The 17131-nt window shown below is 41.8% G+C and overlaps 1 protein-coding gene and 1 non-coding gene across 3 annotated transcripts in view; both read left to right on the top strand.

The window, feature by feature from the left end:
- The first annotated feature begins 7079 nt into the window (after positions 1-7079).
- On the top strand, positions 7080-7186 carry LOC125351006. The gene has a single exon (XR_007210900.1). It is a non-coding gene; the product is annotated as a U6 spliceosomal RNA (small nuclear RNA).
- Positions 7187-14448: 7262 nt separating this feature from the next.
- Positions 14449-17131, top strand: part of Mgat5 (alpha-1,6-mannosylglycoprotein 6-beta-N-acetylglucosaminyltransferase) — a 365603-nt gene continuing 362920 nt past the window's right edge. For both annotated transcript variants that reach the window (XM_048345586.1, XM_048345584.1), the window contains exon 1: positions 14449-14837. The gene's annotated coding sequence lies outside the window, so the exon portion shown is untranslated. The remainder of the gene's footprint in view (positions 14838-17131) is intronic.

The following is a 17131-nucleotide window of genomic DNA, read 5'->3' as shown; positions in this document are numbered from 1 at the left end:
AAATTTGGGGTGTGGTTCAAACGTTAAAGTGCTAAGGGACATTAGGAGGTCCTGTATTCAAGCTCCAGTACCAGTACCCCCCCCCCCCACACACAGAACATACCAAGTAGAAAGATCCAATGAGTGAGAAGTCAGTCCTATACAGCTACATCTGCATACAAACAGTACTCCATAAGAAAGAGAATGTATGTCCCAAATTGAAAATCATTGGTTCAAAAGATGCTAGAATAAAGATAAATTTGTGACCAAGTTAGCACTGTTAAAAATGATGATGGACAACATTACTCCACTGCTGATTGTTATCAGACAAAGCAGCACATGGACCTTGTTAAGTGAGACTTCATTTTGCACAGTGAGCACACTGAAAATTCTCTTGGAACTTTCCTTATACCATATCTTTTCAAAATATTTCTGCTGATGACATTTTACTCATACAAACTTAACCTAGAAAAGTTAACAATGCTTTCCATGGAATTCATCAATATATTAGTAACATATCCACCAAATTTAATTATGTCTATAATTTGTCTTTGTACAAGATAAAAGAACAAAGCCCTTGTCCTTTTCCAGGAGCCCCTGGGAAATTTCTAAGATAGTGGTAAGTGTCAAAAAATAATTTAAATTAAACTTCAAAAAGATAAATTATTTAAAAATGCCAGATGTGAACACTGATCAAGATAGGGTCAGGGGTTAGTGAGAACAAAACTTGGCTACCAGCATGATCAAAGTGGCAAGAAGTGACAGATTTTTAAAGTAGATACAAGATGGGCACTAACAGTTCATGCCGATAATTAGATACTCAGGAGGCTGAGATTTGAGTATTGGGGTTTGGCTCTAGCCTGAGAAGACAAATCCAAAGAGACTCTTAACTCCAGTTAGCCAACAAAAAGCTAGAAAGGGAGTCTAGGTCGAGTGGTACAGTACCATCCTTAAGCAAACAAAAAACAAAACAAAACAAAACAAAAACCCTAAGCAAGACCCTAAGTTCAAGCTCCAGTACACACACACACACACACACACACACACACACACACACACACACACACACGCGCGCGCGCACACATTAAATATAGGAGTTATAGAACGTTTCCTCAGCTAATTCTCAAACAAGAAGCCTTTGTCCTCTTAAATAATCTGGACATGGAAAATCAGCACAAAACACAGAAAAGTATTGTTATAACACAAAATCTTTATTATACATGCACGTTCTTACACAGAAGGTAAGAACAATGTTTTATCACCTTATTCAGACCCAGAGAAACATAGGTTGCTTGCTTTCACTCATTTGTGGTAGCTACAATATGCCTATAAGTACAAGTAAACACACTAGATCATGAGCAATGGATTACAAATGAACTGACTGAAGTGTAATAGATTCTAGGGTGAGTGAAAATAGTGTAATTCTTTAAAAAGAGTAAGGCAAAGCTCAACAAAATAAGTACTAGGAAATGGGTACTTTTAAGAGGGGAGGGTGGGGACAAAGAGAGAAGGGTAGAAGAAGTGTGAAAGAGGGGAGACTGCAGGCAAGAATTCATTGTATATACCACAGAATTGAGAAATATAAGGGCAAGGAGTAGGTCCAAGGAAGGGGGAATGAAGATGTTCAAGTAATGACACAGATCAAGATGCATTATATGCATAAAGTGCATTGTTAAAAGGAAAAAATAAATACATAATCTAAAATTAAGATAAGTAAGGGAAATGGTAGGTTGGGAGGAGTGGATGCAAATGCTGGAAGGCATGGTATTGATCAAGATACGTTGTATTTATAACCTCCTTAGGTGAATGGACACTCCTTTGCACAACTAAAGATAATAAAAATATTTAAAAAGAAAAAGGAAAAACAAGACTTGAGTGAAGGCTATGGAAATGACTTACACTGTGGATCTAGGAAATTTCCTTTACAACAGTATCTATACAGAGCCCCTGTTCAAACTGATACAGGCCAAGTGGGAAAAACAGGGAGAGGTGCCAACAACCTAAATACATCTGAAACTTGGAATGCAGAGAAAGTCATAAAGCCAAGGCAAAGACTGAGTATGATTGTCAAAATATATGCTATCAAAGTGTGGGAAATTCAGAGTATTATCTTAGCCTACTCAAGGGAATGGAGACACTGTGGGATTTTCAGATTCTTGTCTTACTCAGAGGTTCTTTCAGCCTTCAACAACACTAATTTGATTTCCTTCTAGTTTCTAGCCCAGCTGAGCTGGTAAATTTTTCTAGAGCATAAGATCTCTTGAATGGCTATGTGAATGTATGCTGGTTGAAGATAAGGGACCATCACCATGCCCCTGAGTATGTTCAAAGTCAACTCAAGAATGGCACTGTGGAGGTCTGGGTTATATCTGAGAACAGGGCAGCAGGAACTCCCTCCATGTTTTGAAATCGTGTAAAATAATCATTATTTTCCTGCTACTGATGTAAATTTCAATTCATAGCATGAAATATTAGAGTGAAGTGTCATCTTCTTGCACTCTCCTCACCTCCAGCTTGATAGAGGACAGAGAACATAAGGATATGAATACTCATGGCAGAAGTATCCTTAGAAGAATTGACCCCACATCAATTTGGATGAAGTCACCATTCACTTTGCTACTGTTTCAAGCCTTTCCTCCAGGGGCAGGAAGATTTTTAAGCAAATAGACTGTTGCTACTATTGTACTGGTGCACCAATCTGTTACACAAATAGATTGTTACTATTGTAGATCTGATTAAATGGAGAATGTTGATAGAGAGATATTATCTTGGATATTCTGAGTGAGCCTAGAATTGAAGTTTACCCAATCACTTAGATGGCTCTCACCATGACTGGGTATAAGAAATTGATAATCTATTAGAACTCTCAACTCATCTATATAACTGGATTGCCACTTTGTAGTGAAAATCCTCCCAACAGCGCTCACTACCACCTATCAGCTGAATGTCACCAAACCACACTGAACCTGAGTTTGGGAGAAATGTGCACAATCAGCACTCAGCACACAATTACTACATATGCACAGCAGCACAACAATTAAGAAACTGCTGAAACAGTTATGCAAGGTACAGACTTTAGAGCCACTTTCTAAATTGCAAGTTTTGAAAATCAAGGGAAAGAGTTGACTTGCTTATTCTCTGTAGAACTTTAAGGTGTTTTGTAGCTCATCTCAGCAAACACACTCCATCATAATCTCATCTTCTGTTGATGATGTTCCAAGAAAGGTGGTTCCTCTATTTCCTGCCTTCCAGATTTTTTTTCTGTAGTTCAGGAAAAGGTTACTTCATCCAAATGATATTTTCTTTAAAAAGCAGTCTTTATAATCTCTAACAAAATAAAGTGTGATACATGATAAAATAAAATCTGAGTGTGTGTGTGTGTGTGTGTGTGTGTGTGTGTGTTTAAATTCACATGACTTTGGGTGTTTTGAACAATTGAATTGACATTGGTAGTTATCTAGTAGACCTTAAAGTCATTGTGCAGATGAGACAATTATCCTAAAATACAATGCATTTGACAATGTTCATTTCTTTTTCACACAGCTTAGATTAGCTTCTCTTACCTGGTCTTACTCTGCTGTCTGAAGAGATGCTGAGGCTTTACTATGAACTGGGGTAAACTGAGGCAACTTTGCTCTCTGTACCCTCATCATCTCATAGGGACACTGATGGAAGCCTCATTTGTCATTTACGGAAATCAAATCACAAGGCCAAGACCAAAAGCCAAGAGTGGAGAATATACCACACCCACATCCAGAGAGTGCTACTAAATCACAAGACAAAGGGCATGGCTTCTGATAGGGAGAAGAGGTAGATGGAGCTTAAGCTGAATGGCATGTCTAAAATATGCCCACATTTTAATCCCTGGAATCCATAAACACTGTGTTGGAGGGCCAAAAAAAGAACTTTGTAAATAAGATTAAATAAAAAAAATATTGAGGTGGAAAGATTATACTGGATATTCTGGGAGAACCCAAATGTAACCACGGTGATAGCTATGTCTGAGAAAAGTATGGTGTTAGAGTTTGAAGCAGCATACCTGAATACTGAAGCAAAGGGAAAAGGGAGATGTGAGCCTTGAGCCAAGTACTGAGGACAGGCCCCAGAAAACAGACAAGCCAAGGAGATGACTTCTTCAAGAAATACAGCCTAACAGCCATTAGATTTCTTACTTCTGATGTCCAAGACAGCAAAAGAATATGGGAGTGCAGTTTTAAGCCACTAAATTTGTAATAATTTGTTAGAACATTAGAAAACCCATACAGAATTATTTTCAGATTATGGGGTAAATGTATAAATGACTTTAGAAGAAGTTTAAGCAGCATGATAGAAAAGCTTGTATTGCCTTCAATGGACTTAGTAGAATGATAAATATTAAGACCCTGTTGATGAGGACTCAGGAGGAAATAAGGAACATATCCATGGAGAGTAGAAGAAAAGGTGTCTGGTCATAAAGTAGCCTAAAGTCTAGCTGAAATTGTGTTCTATGTTTATGCGGCAAGAAGAACTTGTCAGCAATGCACTTGAATACTTAAGTGAGGAGAGTTTCAAGCACAGTATTGTAACAACAACTTGGTTTATTACTTATTTTATAAAATAAACATGAGAAAAAAAAGAGATAAACTGAGGAAAGGATAGCTCAATAAAAGGAACAAGGACTTATGAGTTTGAAAATTATCAGTTTGGAAATTATGCAGAGGGGTTAGTTACATATGTAAGGAAATGAGTACAAATCTTGTCAAAGAGGTTATCCCTCCCTTGTTTTCTCCCACTTTCCCTTCCCTGCAACTCCCCTGCCCCCAAGTTGTAAGGTCCATTTCCAACATACTATCTTGTGAGAGTTACTGTTGCATCAATTCACCCTTCATCCTTTATCTCATCATTTCTGTGACTCCCTTGCCCTTCCCCAAATCAGATAAATGGATATACAAGACACTGGGTACCAAAATAAAAAACAGTGACAACAGGGGATTAACAAAAAAAACCTCTTATTCCCATATTTTGGAGTTCATTTCAATTAGCATCATTTTATATGGTCATATGTATATAACTATTGAGCTATTGTGGTCCACTTTTAGGATGATCCTAGACATATAATAATTGAGTCTGGTTAACTTTACTTAATATGATTTTTCAAAGTCTTTCCATTTTCTTATGAATGGGGTGAAGTCATTCTTTCTGATGGAAGCATAGAATTCTGTGTATATATGCCACATTTTCTTGATCCATTTGTCTACTGAGGGGCATCTGGGCTGCTTTCCTATCTTAGCTATGATAAATAATGCTGCAATGAACATGGCTGTGCTGGTAGCTTTAGTGTGGCCTTGTTTGTAGTCAGTTGGGTAAATGCCTAGGAGTGGGATTGCTGGGTCATAGGGGAGCTCTATGTTTAGTTTTCAGGAGCCTCCATATTGCTTTCCAGAGTGATTGAACACATTTACATTCCCACCAACAGTATAGTAGTGTTCTTTTTGGCCACATTCCCACCAGCATCTATTAGCATTTGTTTTCTTGATAGTGGCCAGCCTAACTGGGGTGAGGTGGAATCTCAATGTCATTTTGATTTGTATTTCTTCTAGGGCCAGAGATAGTGAACATTTCTTCATGTGTCTATGACCATTCTTATTTCCTCTTCAGAGAAGTTTCTCTTTAAGTCTTTTTCCCATTTATTAATGCAGTTGTTGTTTCCTTGAGGATTTGTTTTTGGGGGTTTTAATATTTCTAGCTCTAAGTATATTTTAGATATGAGGCCCTAGAGGAGATAAAAATTTAAGGAGGTTGTGGACTTCAAAATTGTATGGTCAGAAAAGAGGCTACTGGAACTACTTAGATGAAAATACATAATGGTCCTCATTAAAAATGAGATGTGATTTAGAGGTTGGAGCCTCAGTTTAAAGAGTAGAGCTGAGAGTCACAAAGGGTTAATCCTGTGCCTTGAATAAAGTTGGGACTGGGACACTTTTTTCCTTCTGCCATCTGTATTTTGTAGAATAGCCATGTCTAGAACCATTAGCCTATGTCTGTCTCACCACTGTATTTTAGTATCAGATGCCTTGCTTTCTTTTTTCACAGGTCGAGAGAATGGATATACTATGAGGCTTTCACCTTCTTGATGTAGATGATTTAGGTATCACAGCTGGGGACTTTTGAACTGATAATATCCAGAGAGGATTTGGACTTTGAGTTGGTGCTGTGATAGGAGACTTGGGGGGATTTGGGGCAAGGGTAGATGTATGTTGTTCTGAAATGGACATGACTCTCTGGAGTTCAAGGAGCAGACAGTGCTGAACTGAATAATGATTTAAATTTTTAAAACAAGATGCTGAAATGATATAGTCAGAAGCCAAGGAGGACCACAGTCTCTAGAAGCTGGAAGAGGCAAATGATAGATTTTTCCCTATCTCCAGAAGGAATTATCTTGGCTGACATGTTGATTTCTAAGCTTGAATTCATTCTAGATGTCCGACCTCCAGAACTGTGAATTCATGCATTTGCACCATCTCAAATTACATTTGAGGTAATTTTTATAACAGTAAATGGAAATTAATACAGGGCCATTAATAAAATTGTCTGTAGAAACAAACCTGCCCCTGCGATTTAAGCATTCTCATTATTATAAAACATATGCTACTATTTTTTATCATATAAGATTTGTGAATATTTAATATTCTAACTTGTGACTTAGCCTCATATTTGGGCCAACTTGTCTCCCAAAAGATAAAACTGTGTGTGTGTGCATGTGCACGCGTGAGTGCACACGCATGTGCGCCTGTTTGCGTGCCACTGGGGTTTGAACTCAAAGCCTCAAACTTGGATACTTTATTCTATCAGTGCTCTTCCACTTGAACTGATCCTATGGGCCTATATTTTGCTTATTATTTTGAAACAGAGTATCAGGGATTTTTCTGCCTACACTGAGTTTGAACCTCTAGATCTCAGCTTCCTTAGTAGCTAGAATATAGGCATCTGCCTATAGTGCACATAGCTCAATGAAGTAGCTTGACTTTTAAAAAAAATTATAGTGAATAATAGGATTTAAACACCGAATTGTCCCTTTTCAATAATTTATAAAGAGTTTAAAATTAAAATGATATAGGATAGTGCTTGCTTCAGCAGCACATATACTAAAATTGAAAGAATACTGAGAAGATTAGCATGGCCCCTGTGCAAGGAAAAAAATGATATATGATAGAACATAATTTTAATTTGAGTTTTAGGAGTCACCAAAGAGACTTTTGCACTTGCAAGTACTTTATTAAGCGAATGAGTCATACACAAGTATTTGAATGTATAGAAGTTACTGGAGGTTAGAAAATGTAGAAGGAAATGGGGAGTTTTGGTGTATTTCCAAACAAAGTTCTATAGAAATAATAAGTTCTGGTGTTTTACAGGATTGGGGGCAGGGAGGAGGGTGGTGCCTAGAGTTCATATTAACCTTTATATATTTTATGAAGAACTACACAAGAGGAACTTCAAAGCTCTAAACACAAAAATTGATAAGGAAAAGGAATGCCAGTCACCCTGATTTGATTGGTACATATTGTATACATGTATTGAAATGTCACAATCTATCTCATAAATATGTATAACTATTTTATGCGTATTAAAGCTTTTTTAATATTTAAGAATTAAATCCTAACAAGTTTCATTTGATGGTTACATATGCATACAACCTATCATGTCACCCCATAAATTCGTAAAATTAAAACAATCATCAAAAATGAAATATGTATTAAAAAATAAGCACTTATTCATCTTTGCTCGTGAGAATCCAGGGGGACTATATTATAGAGGCTTAAACAGCAAGAAAGGAGGAAGAGCCTGCACTATCACTGTATATTATCTGAGTACACTGGAAACGGTATATACTGGTATTAGAACTAGGAAAGTGAAAGGGAATACCAAAATCAAGAGACATAGGATAAAAAGACAAACGACTACAAAAGCAATACTTGCAAAACTGTTTGGTGTAAACCAACTGAACAACTCATGCGGGGAGGAGGAAAGAGAGGGGGGAGGAGGGAGGGGGGAATGAGGGAAGAGGTAACAAACAGTACAAGAAATGTATCCAATGCCTAACATGAAACTGTAACCTCTCTGTACATCACTTTGACAATAAATAAGAAAAAAATTTGAGAGACACTGGGTAAAAACAGACAAACAACTACAAAAGCAATACTTGCAAAACTGTTTGGTGTAAGTGAACTGAACACCTCCGGGGCGGGGAGGGAAAAGGGGAGGAGGGAGGGGGGTATGAGGGACAAGGTAACAAACAGTACAAGAAATGTATCCAATGCCTAACATATGAAACTGTAACCTCTCTGTACATCAGTTTGATAATAAAAATTTGAAAAAAAAAAAGAAAAAAAAGGAAAGGAGGAAGAGGAGAGAAAGGTCTGCTTGTCTATGGAGCAAGGTGCTCAGCAGCAACTGGACTATTCAATCAAAAGGGAAAAAGGATTTTAAAAACATATCCCTATAAACTATATGAAGGCATTTGGATACTGTTCAAAGTTCTCACAAAACACAGGGTAAAGACATGGGCCATGCTGAGATTTCTTCTGGGCTGGAAGAAAGATACATAGTTTATGTCAGGGATGTCACTTGGGGTTCTTCCTCCAGAATTATGTTATCATTTAGAAATGTTTCAGACCACAGATGTTAAAAAGTGGATCAGCCTGAAGATACATAGTTCCTGAGAATGGCTCTTCAAAGACACCAGCTCTTTTCATCTTTCTGAACTGTATCATCCAAGTGGCTTTTTAGTTTAGGTTTGTGTGGAGATTTGAATAATGGCTATTGTGACTCTAGGCTTCATGACTTTATTCAGAGGGATGATATCCCAAGTATCCGTGGTAAGAATCTAGTCCTTAAATCCCTCTTAAAAAGAAATCAAGAGTGAGAGACATAACTCATGATGGAGAACTTAACCCCTTAGGCCCTAGGTTTGATTCCTAGCACTCCCTGTAAACAAACAGCTAGCAAGCATTTACAGTAAGCATGCAAACACGTCAATACACAATACCTTTCTCAGAATTCCTCTTCATATTTTCCCTTTGATCTCATTGGCCAGAACTGATGCTCATGCTCTTCTCCTACCTCCCAGCACTAACTAGCGGACTTAGGAGCTGAGAAAGCATCAGACGCTTCAGTCTATAGAGGAAAGCAGCTACAAAGGAAAACAGACCAGGAATGGCTTTTGGATGGTCATCTTATGGTGTCTGGGGCAAGTATTTATTCTCCTTCCCTCAAAGGGCTGCAGCTCTGTTGGAATGAATGTAGGAACTAAGATTTGGCCTCTAGAGAGAAGCCAGTGCCCTGTTCCTGAAATGCACTGCCCTTACCTTTCCTTCTCCCCAACTCCATCTTAGGGAAATGGTATTGAGACACATAAGCAGAGCATACTTGAACAAAAAAAAAACCTATTCAATATTTCCCTAAATTCCTGGATTCCTTTATCTACATAATACCAAAGTACTTGTGGCATATCGCTTTCATTTAAAAAATATCTTTCACATAGATCTTAAAAGCTCAACAACTAGAACCAAGACATCCAATTTGAATCCCACATGGACTATTTATAGGCCATATGCCAGAGTGGTTGAACTTCTCTTTGCTTTGATTTCATCTTTTGCAAAAGGGGATGACAGTACATATCTCATAAGTTTATTATTAGGCTTCAATAACTTAATGTAGGAAAGTACTTTAAATAGTGCTTGGCTATAAGATCTGCATGTGTGCCAGCTAGCACTATTATTTACACCAGCCCCCATGAGTCTAGATTTTAGCAGCCAACTGAGCAGATGATTAACACTACACCCAACTGCTCAAGTGAGCACATTGAGTCTAGAAGCTTTAGAAACTCCTCCATATCAATAATTTTAGCTTGATCTAAAGCTGGTTTTCTTTCCTTGATTTGGCATTCTCAGCATCAGTCTCAATATGTATTTTTGAGTTTTCCTTTTGCAAATTAGTAAGATCTCCTAACACCTGCAATGGGTAAGTCTTTTTCCTTTGAAATTTTTCTCTTCCATTGGCTTTGAAGCATGCTGGGATCTGACTGTGTAGGGAGAGAAAGAAAGTGAGGGCTTGGTATAAAGCGTGAGATTTCAAGACAATATGTACAATCCAGGTCATTGCAGGATATCAATGAAGGTAACAAGAGCCTCTCTGTTGCCTTCCTTCATCAAGTGAAGCCATTGGAGTGCATTAACTCATTTTAATTCTCTCATAAATCTCTATTCAGTCCTCATGATTCTATTCTGTTCAAATCAATGACTGATTTCAAATAGCAGTTTTTAAATTGTGAACAAAGTTGAATTTTTAAGTCAGTAAGTTACTAGAGAAAAGTTCCTTTTTTGATTTTCACATATCTTGGATGCAAGCTACTAAAATTAGCTCATTTTTTGTTGTTGTTTGTGTGTGTGTATGTGTGTGTGTTTATGTTATGTGTTAATTTCAGAAGTCAGAAAAATCCTGTTCCATATGTATTTTGGCCTGAGAACTTATGACTTTTAAATTCATTGTTCTCTTTCTTTAATCAAGTCCACTACAAACATCCATCTTACTCTCATGGTTCTTACGTTCCTTATCTATTGGTGGTCTCCCTAACACTTGATTTTTACAGGTACTTACATCCTCAGTGCATATAGTTTATACCTTATTAAACCTAGGGCCTTGCACGACTGCTACTCCTAATCTATATTCCCAGCCCAGAATTTAATCAAACCTTTAAACTCATTCTCAGCCTTTATAAAACTAGCTAACCTTTTGTTTCCTTGAGACATTGCACTTCCTGATTCTAATTTGGATTTTATATTGCTCTAGCTATCTAACCACAAACAGAAACTTATTCTGACTAATTAAAGAAGAAATGTTTCTTTAAAGAAGAAGAGGAGAGTCAGGCTCAGAAGCATGCATGTGAAAATAACTGCTAAAAACATGCCATTAAACAGATAGGGGGAAGATACTTCTCCCATTTCACACTATTTGTTGGACATCCCAGCTCACATTAGCACATCCTGGGTCCATCACCAGGTGACAGTGCTGCCCAAAAACGTGGGCAGCCACCTTGACCACTGGAAGCATTGGCTTTCACCAACATTACATAATGGATAATTCCTCCAACCATTGAAGACAGATCAAGTCTTGGCAGAAAAAAAAGAGTCAAGTTCTACAAGACTGAACCAAGATTGACCCAAATGGGGCCCAGTTTTATCAAGTTTACAAACATAATTGTACATCTGTCACAATTTTTATACCATTTGAACAAGTGAATAAATGTATGTATAGTACCTTTAATATATTCTTTAGCATTTCAAATATTTTACAGAATAGCTTCTGTCTGTATTTTTATTTCTTCTTGGTTGTCTGGAGTTGGTAACATAGTATAGAAAAGAATTCTGGGCTTTATTGTCAGGCAGGTTTTAGATTCAATCCTGGTTCTGACCTTTATCAATCAATAGTGATTGTTGGGAGATGTGTAGTATTTAACTTTTCCAAGACTTGGTTTCTGTATTTCTTTACTTTTTTTCCTTCCTTCCTTCCTTCCTTCCTTCCTTCCTTCCTTCCTTCCTTCCTTCCTTCCTCTCTCTCTCTCTCTCTCTCTCTCTCTCTCTCTCTCTCTCTCTCTCTCTCTCTCTCTCTCTCTCTCTCTCTCTCTTTCTCTCTCTTTTGCCAGTCCTGGGGCTTGAACTCAGTCAGGGCCTGAACACTGTCCCTGGCTTCGTTTTGCTCAAGGCTATCACTCTACCACTTGAGCCACAGCGCCACTTCTAGTTTTTTCTATATATGCAGTGCTGCGGAATCAAACCCAGGGCTTCATGTAGACAAGGAAAGCACTGTACCACTAGGCCATATTCCCAGCCTCTGATTCCTGTATTTCAAAAAGGGGTACATAGTAAGATCTGCCTCATAGATTGTTATAAAAATCAATAGAATTCCCAGAGATATGCTGGGACACAATGGACTTGATTGTGTTGACAGACATGTGTTTCTGTACTTAGAACTGGGTAATTTTCTTATAATATATCTTATCTGGGACAATTATGAAGACAGACATGGGATAATCCTGTTCAAGCAGACTTAGCAATACTATAAGCTACTAAAGTATTGTTATGACATAATCCCCCAAACTCTTCTTTTCATCTAACACTTATTGTTCACAAGTGATGGAAATGCTACAAAGGAATCTCCCTTCACCAGTATATATGAGCTTGCCCATCAGCTGCTCATGCATAAACATGCAATACTCTGCGTATTAAACTGCCACTGTGTTTTGTAGTGAGCTTTCACTTGAGAGGACATGATACATGAATATCTTTCTATCTACAAGGCTGTGCCTTCTCACAAATATTAGTATAATACATTAAAATGTTTACTCTGAGGAAAAATTTGTCATAGTATTAATTTCCTCAAAGACATGAAAGTATATATTATTTATATAAATAAGCAGAGTATACAATATAGAAAATGCATATCTGTGTATACATGTGAGATTATACTCTTTTATACTTTGTTTCTGTACATACACACATATTCTTTCTTTGTTTAAAAAAGAAAAATCCCAGAATAGCCTGGTACTGGTGGCTCACCTCTTAATTCTAAGGAGGCTGAGATTGTGGTTTGAAGCCAGCCTGGGCAGGAAAGTCTGTGACACTGTTATCTCCAAATAGCCACCAGAAAGCCAGAAGTGGAGCTGTGGCTCAAGTGGTAGAGTGCCAGCCTTGAGCAAAAAAAAAACTAAGAGAGAGAGCCCAGGCCTCGAGTTTAAGCCCTATTATCTGAATAACAACAACAATGCCAAAATAACTATCTGTAACTTCCTCTATAGCAGTGGATCCATACTCTTCAAATGATTGGCGTCTTTCAGTAATCTTTAGGCCATTAGGCTGTAAAGTTAGTAAACACTCATGGGAACTTGACTTCAAAATGAATCCATTATGATTAAAATCTGTTATGATCCATATCTGGCACAGAAAGTCCTGGCCACCAGATGTCACCATTCTTCTATTTCCCTCCTGGTGCTGGAGGACAGAAAGAGATTTTCTTCTAAGGGACTGAGGGAAATATAAGCCTCTAAATATTCGGGATGGGAGTGTTCCACAAGAGGTCTTTTCTTATGAATTATAATGTTATACCCTTGCAGATTTCCTTGTGGCTCCTGAACCACCTGGATGGGTTCTGACAGCAGAGGATCCAACTGGCTGATATCTAGGGACTCATTTGGTCCAGCTATCTCCTCCAGGTTGAGGTTAAAGATAAGACCGATTTCAGGTGTTTAGGACTGTCGCTAATTCCATGCCAGAGAAACCACAGACATGTTCTACTAAGGTCCTGGAGTTAGGAGACTGCCTGGAGTCATGGTCCTGACAACTCACAAAATGAGAAAGACAAACTAAATTTTTTTGGAATTTACAAATTCTATTATTCTCAATTTTTAAAATCACTCTGCTAGAGAGCATAGGCAACAGGGTAGGGTGATTTAAGTGCAAGAATGAAGAAATGAAGTGACACGAAGGTAGGACAATTCTGCATGTAAGGTCAGGGACATTTGAACATAAACCCTGTGACTGGTTACAGAACTTGGAACTTGTAGTTACAAACTTTGTCGTTTACACTCCTAGGTAATTCACCAGCCCACTCTCCCTCCACTCCAGGTTACTTAACAATGATCTATAATACTTACTGAAGTAAATGTATGGCATTCTCTCCTGAGAATTGGTTGGATTTAATATTTCATGTCAGTGTTCTTTGTGATTCCTTCAGGGCATGGAATGTGCTCTCTTTTCTTTCCTTTCTTTTTTTTTTCTCTTGTTTTGAATTTACTACAGTGCAATATTCAGCTGGCATGTTCAGTGTTCCTAAAATCCAAAGGCTGAGAGCAAGGCCGAGGAAGAAGCCTAATTCATTTATTGTGTGTCCTATACGTATCCGTTATTCCTGAATACAAACATTTCATCTTTATAATAACCCCACGAGGCATATTTATTATACTTATGGATTAAGCAGCTGAATTTAGATGGTTGAATGGCTAGTCCAAGGTCACAAAACCCAAGTGACAGGAACACACAGCGCTATATAATGCATTCTACGAGGGAGGAAACTGAGCAGCAGTGCATTTGCTAAAGTAGCATCCTTTAATAGACAAGCCCCTGGACTTGACAGCTGGAAGGTCTCTGGTCATTAGAGACTTGACTTCAACACAGGAGATTGTATCGTCGTAATCAGCAGTTGGCCATTGCCTGTCCCTGACCTTGTACACTGTTGTTTACGGCCACAAGCAAACAATGTAGCTTGCTTCTTGTCTCCCTTTGGGTTGCGGAATTGAGAGGCTAGAAGTCCTCTTCGACAGAGTTGAGAATTTACAGACAACCCCTGAGAAGCTGGGGCTTTCCGAATTGGCTGAGCGCTCCGCCGGGGAGGGCGGGGAGTTTGCCGAACGTCCCTGGCCGGAATCCCTGCCTCCTAGAGCCGCGAGCTCAGAAGCGAAGAGAAGTTGGAGAGGTCGGGTAGGAGAGCGTTGGGGGGAATTGCGGACAGATCGCTCCCCCACCCCCGCCCTGATCTACAGTACCCGGGAGGAGCGGCTCGGCTGCGTCTGGGTCGAGCGTGGACGCGCTGTGCGCGGCCCCGCCAGGGCTGGGAGTTTGCAGACCGTCCCTGCCGCGGCCCGCTCGGCGGCGGCCCTGCGGCTCCCGCGGCGGCGGCGGCGGCCCCGGGCGCGATCCTGCCCAGGTAGCCGCGCCGCTGGCTCGGGGCCCCGCCACCTCGCGCCCGGCCGCGCCTCGGGCCCCGCGGGCACGGCGGCCGGCGGGCCATCCTGGCTGCTGCTGCTGCTGCTGCCCGGCGAGCGGGAGGTAAGGTCCTGGGGTCGGGGCGGTCGCGTCGGTGCGTGCGGTGCCCCCTCCCGGGGGTGCCTGCCTTGGGGATCGCGGGGGCGCGGGGGCCGAGCGGGGGGGACGCTGGAGAACCCGCGCTCGCGGTGATGCAGCCGGGGGCTGCGTGGGTGCCCCGGCCGCCGTGGCTCTGCGTGACCCGGGGACGCCGCGGGGCGCGCGCCTGGAGGCGCCCACCTGCCGGGGCAGCTCCTCGCGGGGGGACCCCAGCCCCGCGACGAGGGGGGCTTGCCGCCTGCCAAGGAACTGTCCAGAGGTGGCTTCGGGGGAGCGGGCAGGAGGCAGACGGCTGAGATGAGAAGATGGGCGCCCAGATCGCCAAGGAGTCCCGGGGGTCTCGCTGCGGGTGTGGGCCAGGCTGGGCTCCTGGGGACTGGGGACACGGGCGCGAAGGGCGGGTTCTCCCGTGGACCAGTGGGGGAGAAGAATGAGAGCGAGACCGGCTCGAGATCCTGAGACAGGAGGGAAACGGGGCAGGCGTTCCGGGCTGGGAGCTCTGGAGGCCCGGCCAGTGCCCGGGTCCCCGGGAGACGATGGGCTGGACTGCTATGGGGCCCGCGCGCTCCGCACGGCAGCTGGGTCGCCGGGCTGCGGGAGCGGAGAGCCCACACCCGGGCGCACACTCCCCGAGAGCATGCTCAGTGCGGTCCTGGGAACTTCCTGCCGAGTCGCCGGCCTCCCTGGCCCCCTCTGGGTCCGCAGCTCGCAAAGTTGGGGGCAGGGGTTTCGCGAGTGGGCAGCGCTCACCCAGCCATCGTGAATCTTCGCCCCAGGTCCTTGCTTCTCTGCCCCACCTCCTTCCCCGCCCGCCTGGCACAGGTCGCCGCATTCCCCCAGCACTCCTGCGGCTGGGAACGGGGGCGTGGATGTCATTCTCCACTGCCTGAGGCCGGGTGGTCAGAGGCCTGGTGGCTCGGCCATCTGCCAGGTGGACAAGCTAGCAGTGCGCCTGGCGCGCTCACGGACCTGGTGCGGCCAGCAGCCGAGCTGGAAGGGGGTGTGTGAGCTCGGGGAGGTTCGCGCGCTCGCTGTAGCTGTCACACACAAAGCCTTTGGCTTCCCAGCCAAGGCGCTGAAGAGGGAAGGGGTGGCGCTTTGCCATTGTACAGCAGCTTTTGGGGCATCATCGGAGCGCCCACTGGCTGCCAGGGACTAGGTGATGGTACATAGGGTTTTCTGAGATGCTGGAGTTAGGGGTCTGGGGCCAAGGGCTCCTGGCATTGATTGCCAGGCCGGTGCTCAGTGAATGCCGTTGTTTGCACTCAGCCCTGGCGCCCCAGTTAGGAAAGGCTGGATACTTGGAGCTGTGAAGTTGGGAATGGGGTACACTGAGGTTTTTATGGCCCTCCAGTTGGAAGGCAGCCCAGATCATGCTCCAGTGTGCATGTGGAAAGCGAGTACATTATATTGAACTCACCCCAGATCATTGTCGGTAACTGAGAGACCTTTGGTTTTTATTCTGAGTGCCTTACTTACATTGGTCATTCACATTTTGAGTCTTTTTTTTTTTTCTCAAAACATTTTGAGTCTTGACACTGGACCAGAACTTCCTTCTCTGACTCACCCCTCCTTGAAGAGGAAACAGTCTCAAATCTATCTTCAATAAATTTCTCCTCAGTCTCCAGTTTTCTATAAATTACTTTGTTGTTATTCGGGGTTAAGATTAGCACCCCTAGATTTGCTTGGCAGCATCAGAGCAAGCAAAGCTCTCCTTTCTAGAGGATTGTTAAATACCCTCCTGTAATCAACTTACTGTTCATATGGTCAACTCCAGATAGAAGAGCTGAGGGGAGAGAGTGACTTCTGCCAAGCAGTTATTTGTGACAGAACTTGGTGTCTGAGCAGAGATCTTGTATACTTTCTTTCCTTTCGTTCCTTCCAGGATTGGGTACACTTAAAACTAGGGTCACTAGTGTGTAAAGGTAGTGTGCAGTTTTGTACAGGTTGCCCCTACCTAAGTGGCCACTGATTGGTTTTAAGGTAAAGTATGGTGGCAGGATGGCTGGGAGGCTCTGCCTAGACCTTTTTGTGATAGCTGTGTGGTACCAGATGCAGGGCCTTTTGATCTCAGCAGTGTGCATTTGAAGTGCTTTGTGTTTGGAAGTGTGAATACTGTGCTCACGTACATATATATATATATTCACACATCCGTGTACATTTTTATAAAGAAACATGTGCATATGCATGCGCATATGCAGAGTTCTTCGGGAGAATCTGGAAGCTGGAAGGGACCTCGAGAGATCATAGGAATTCTA

The sequence above is a fragment of the Perognathus longimembris genome, chromosome 4, assembly GCF_023159225.1.
Source record: "Perognathus longimembris pacificus isolate PPM17 chromosome 4, ASM2315922v1, whole genome shotgun sequence".
NCBI lineage: Eukaryota > Metazoa > Chordata > Mammalia > Rodentia > Heteromyidae > Perognathus > Perognathus longimembris.
Note: the sequence above shows the minus strand (reverse complement) of the source record. Positions and strands in the feature narration are given on the sequence as shown.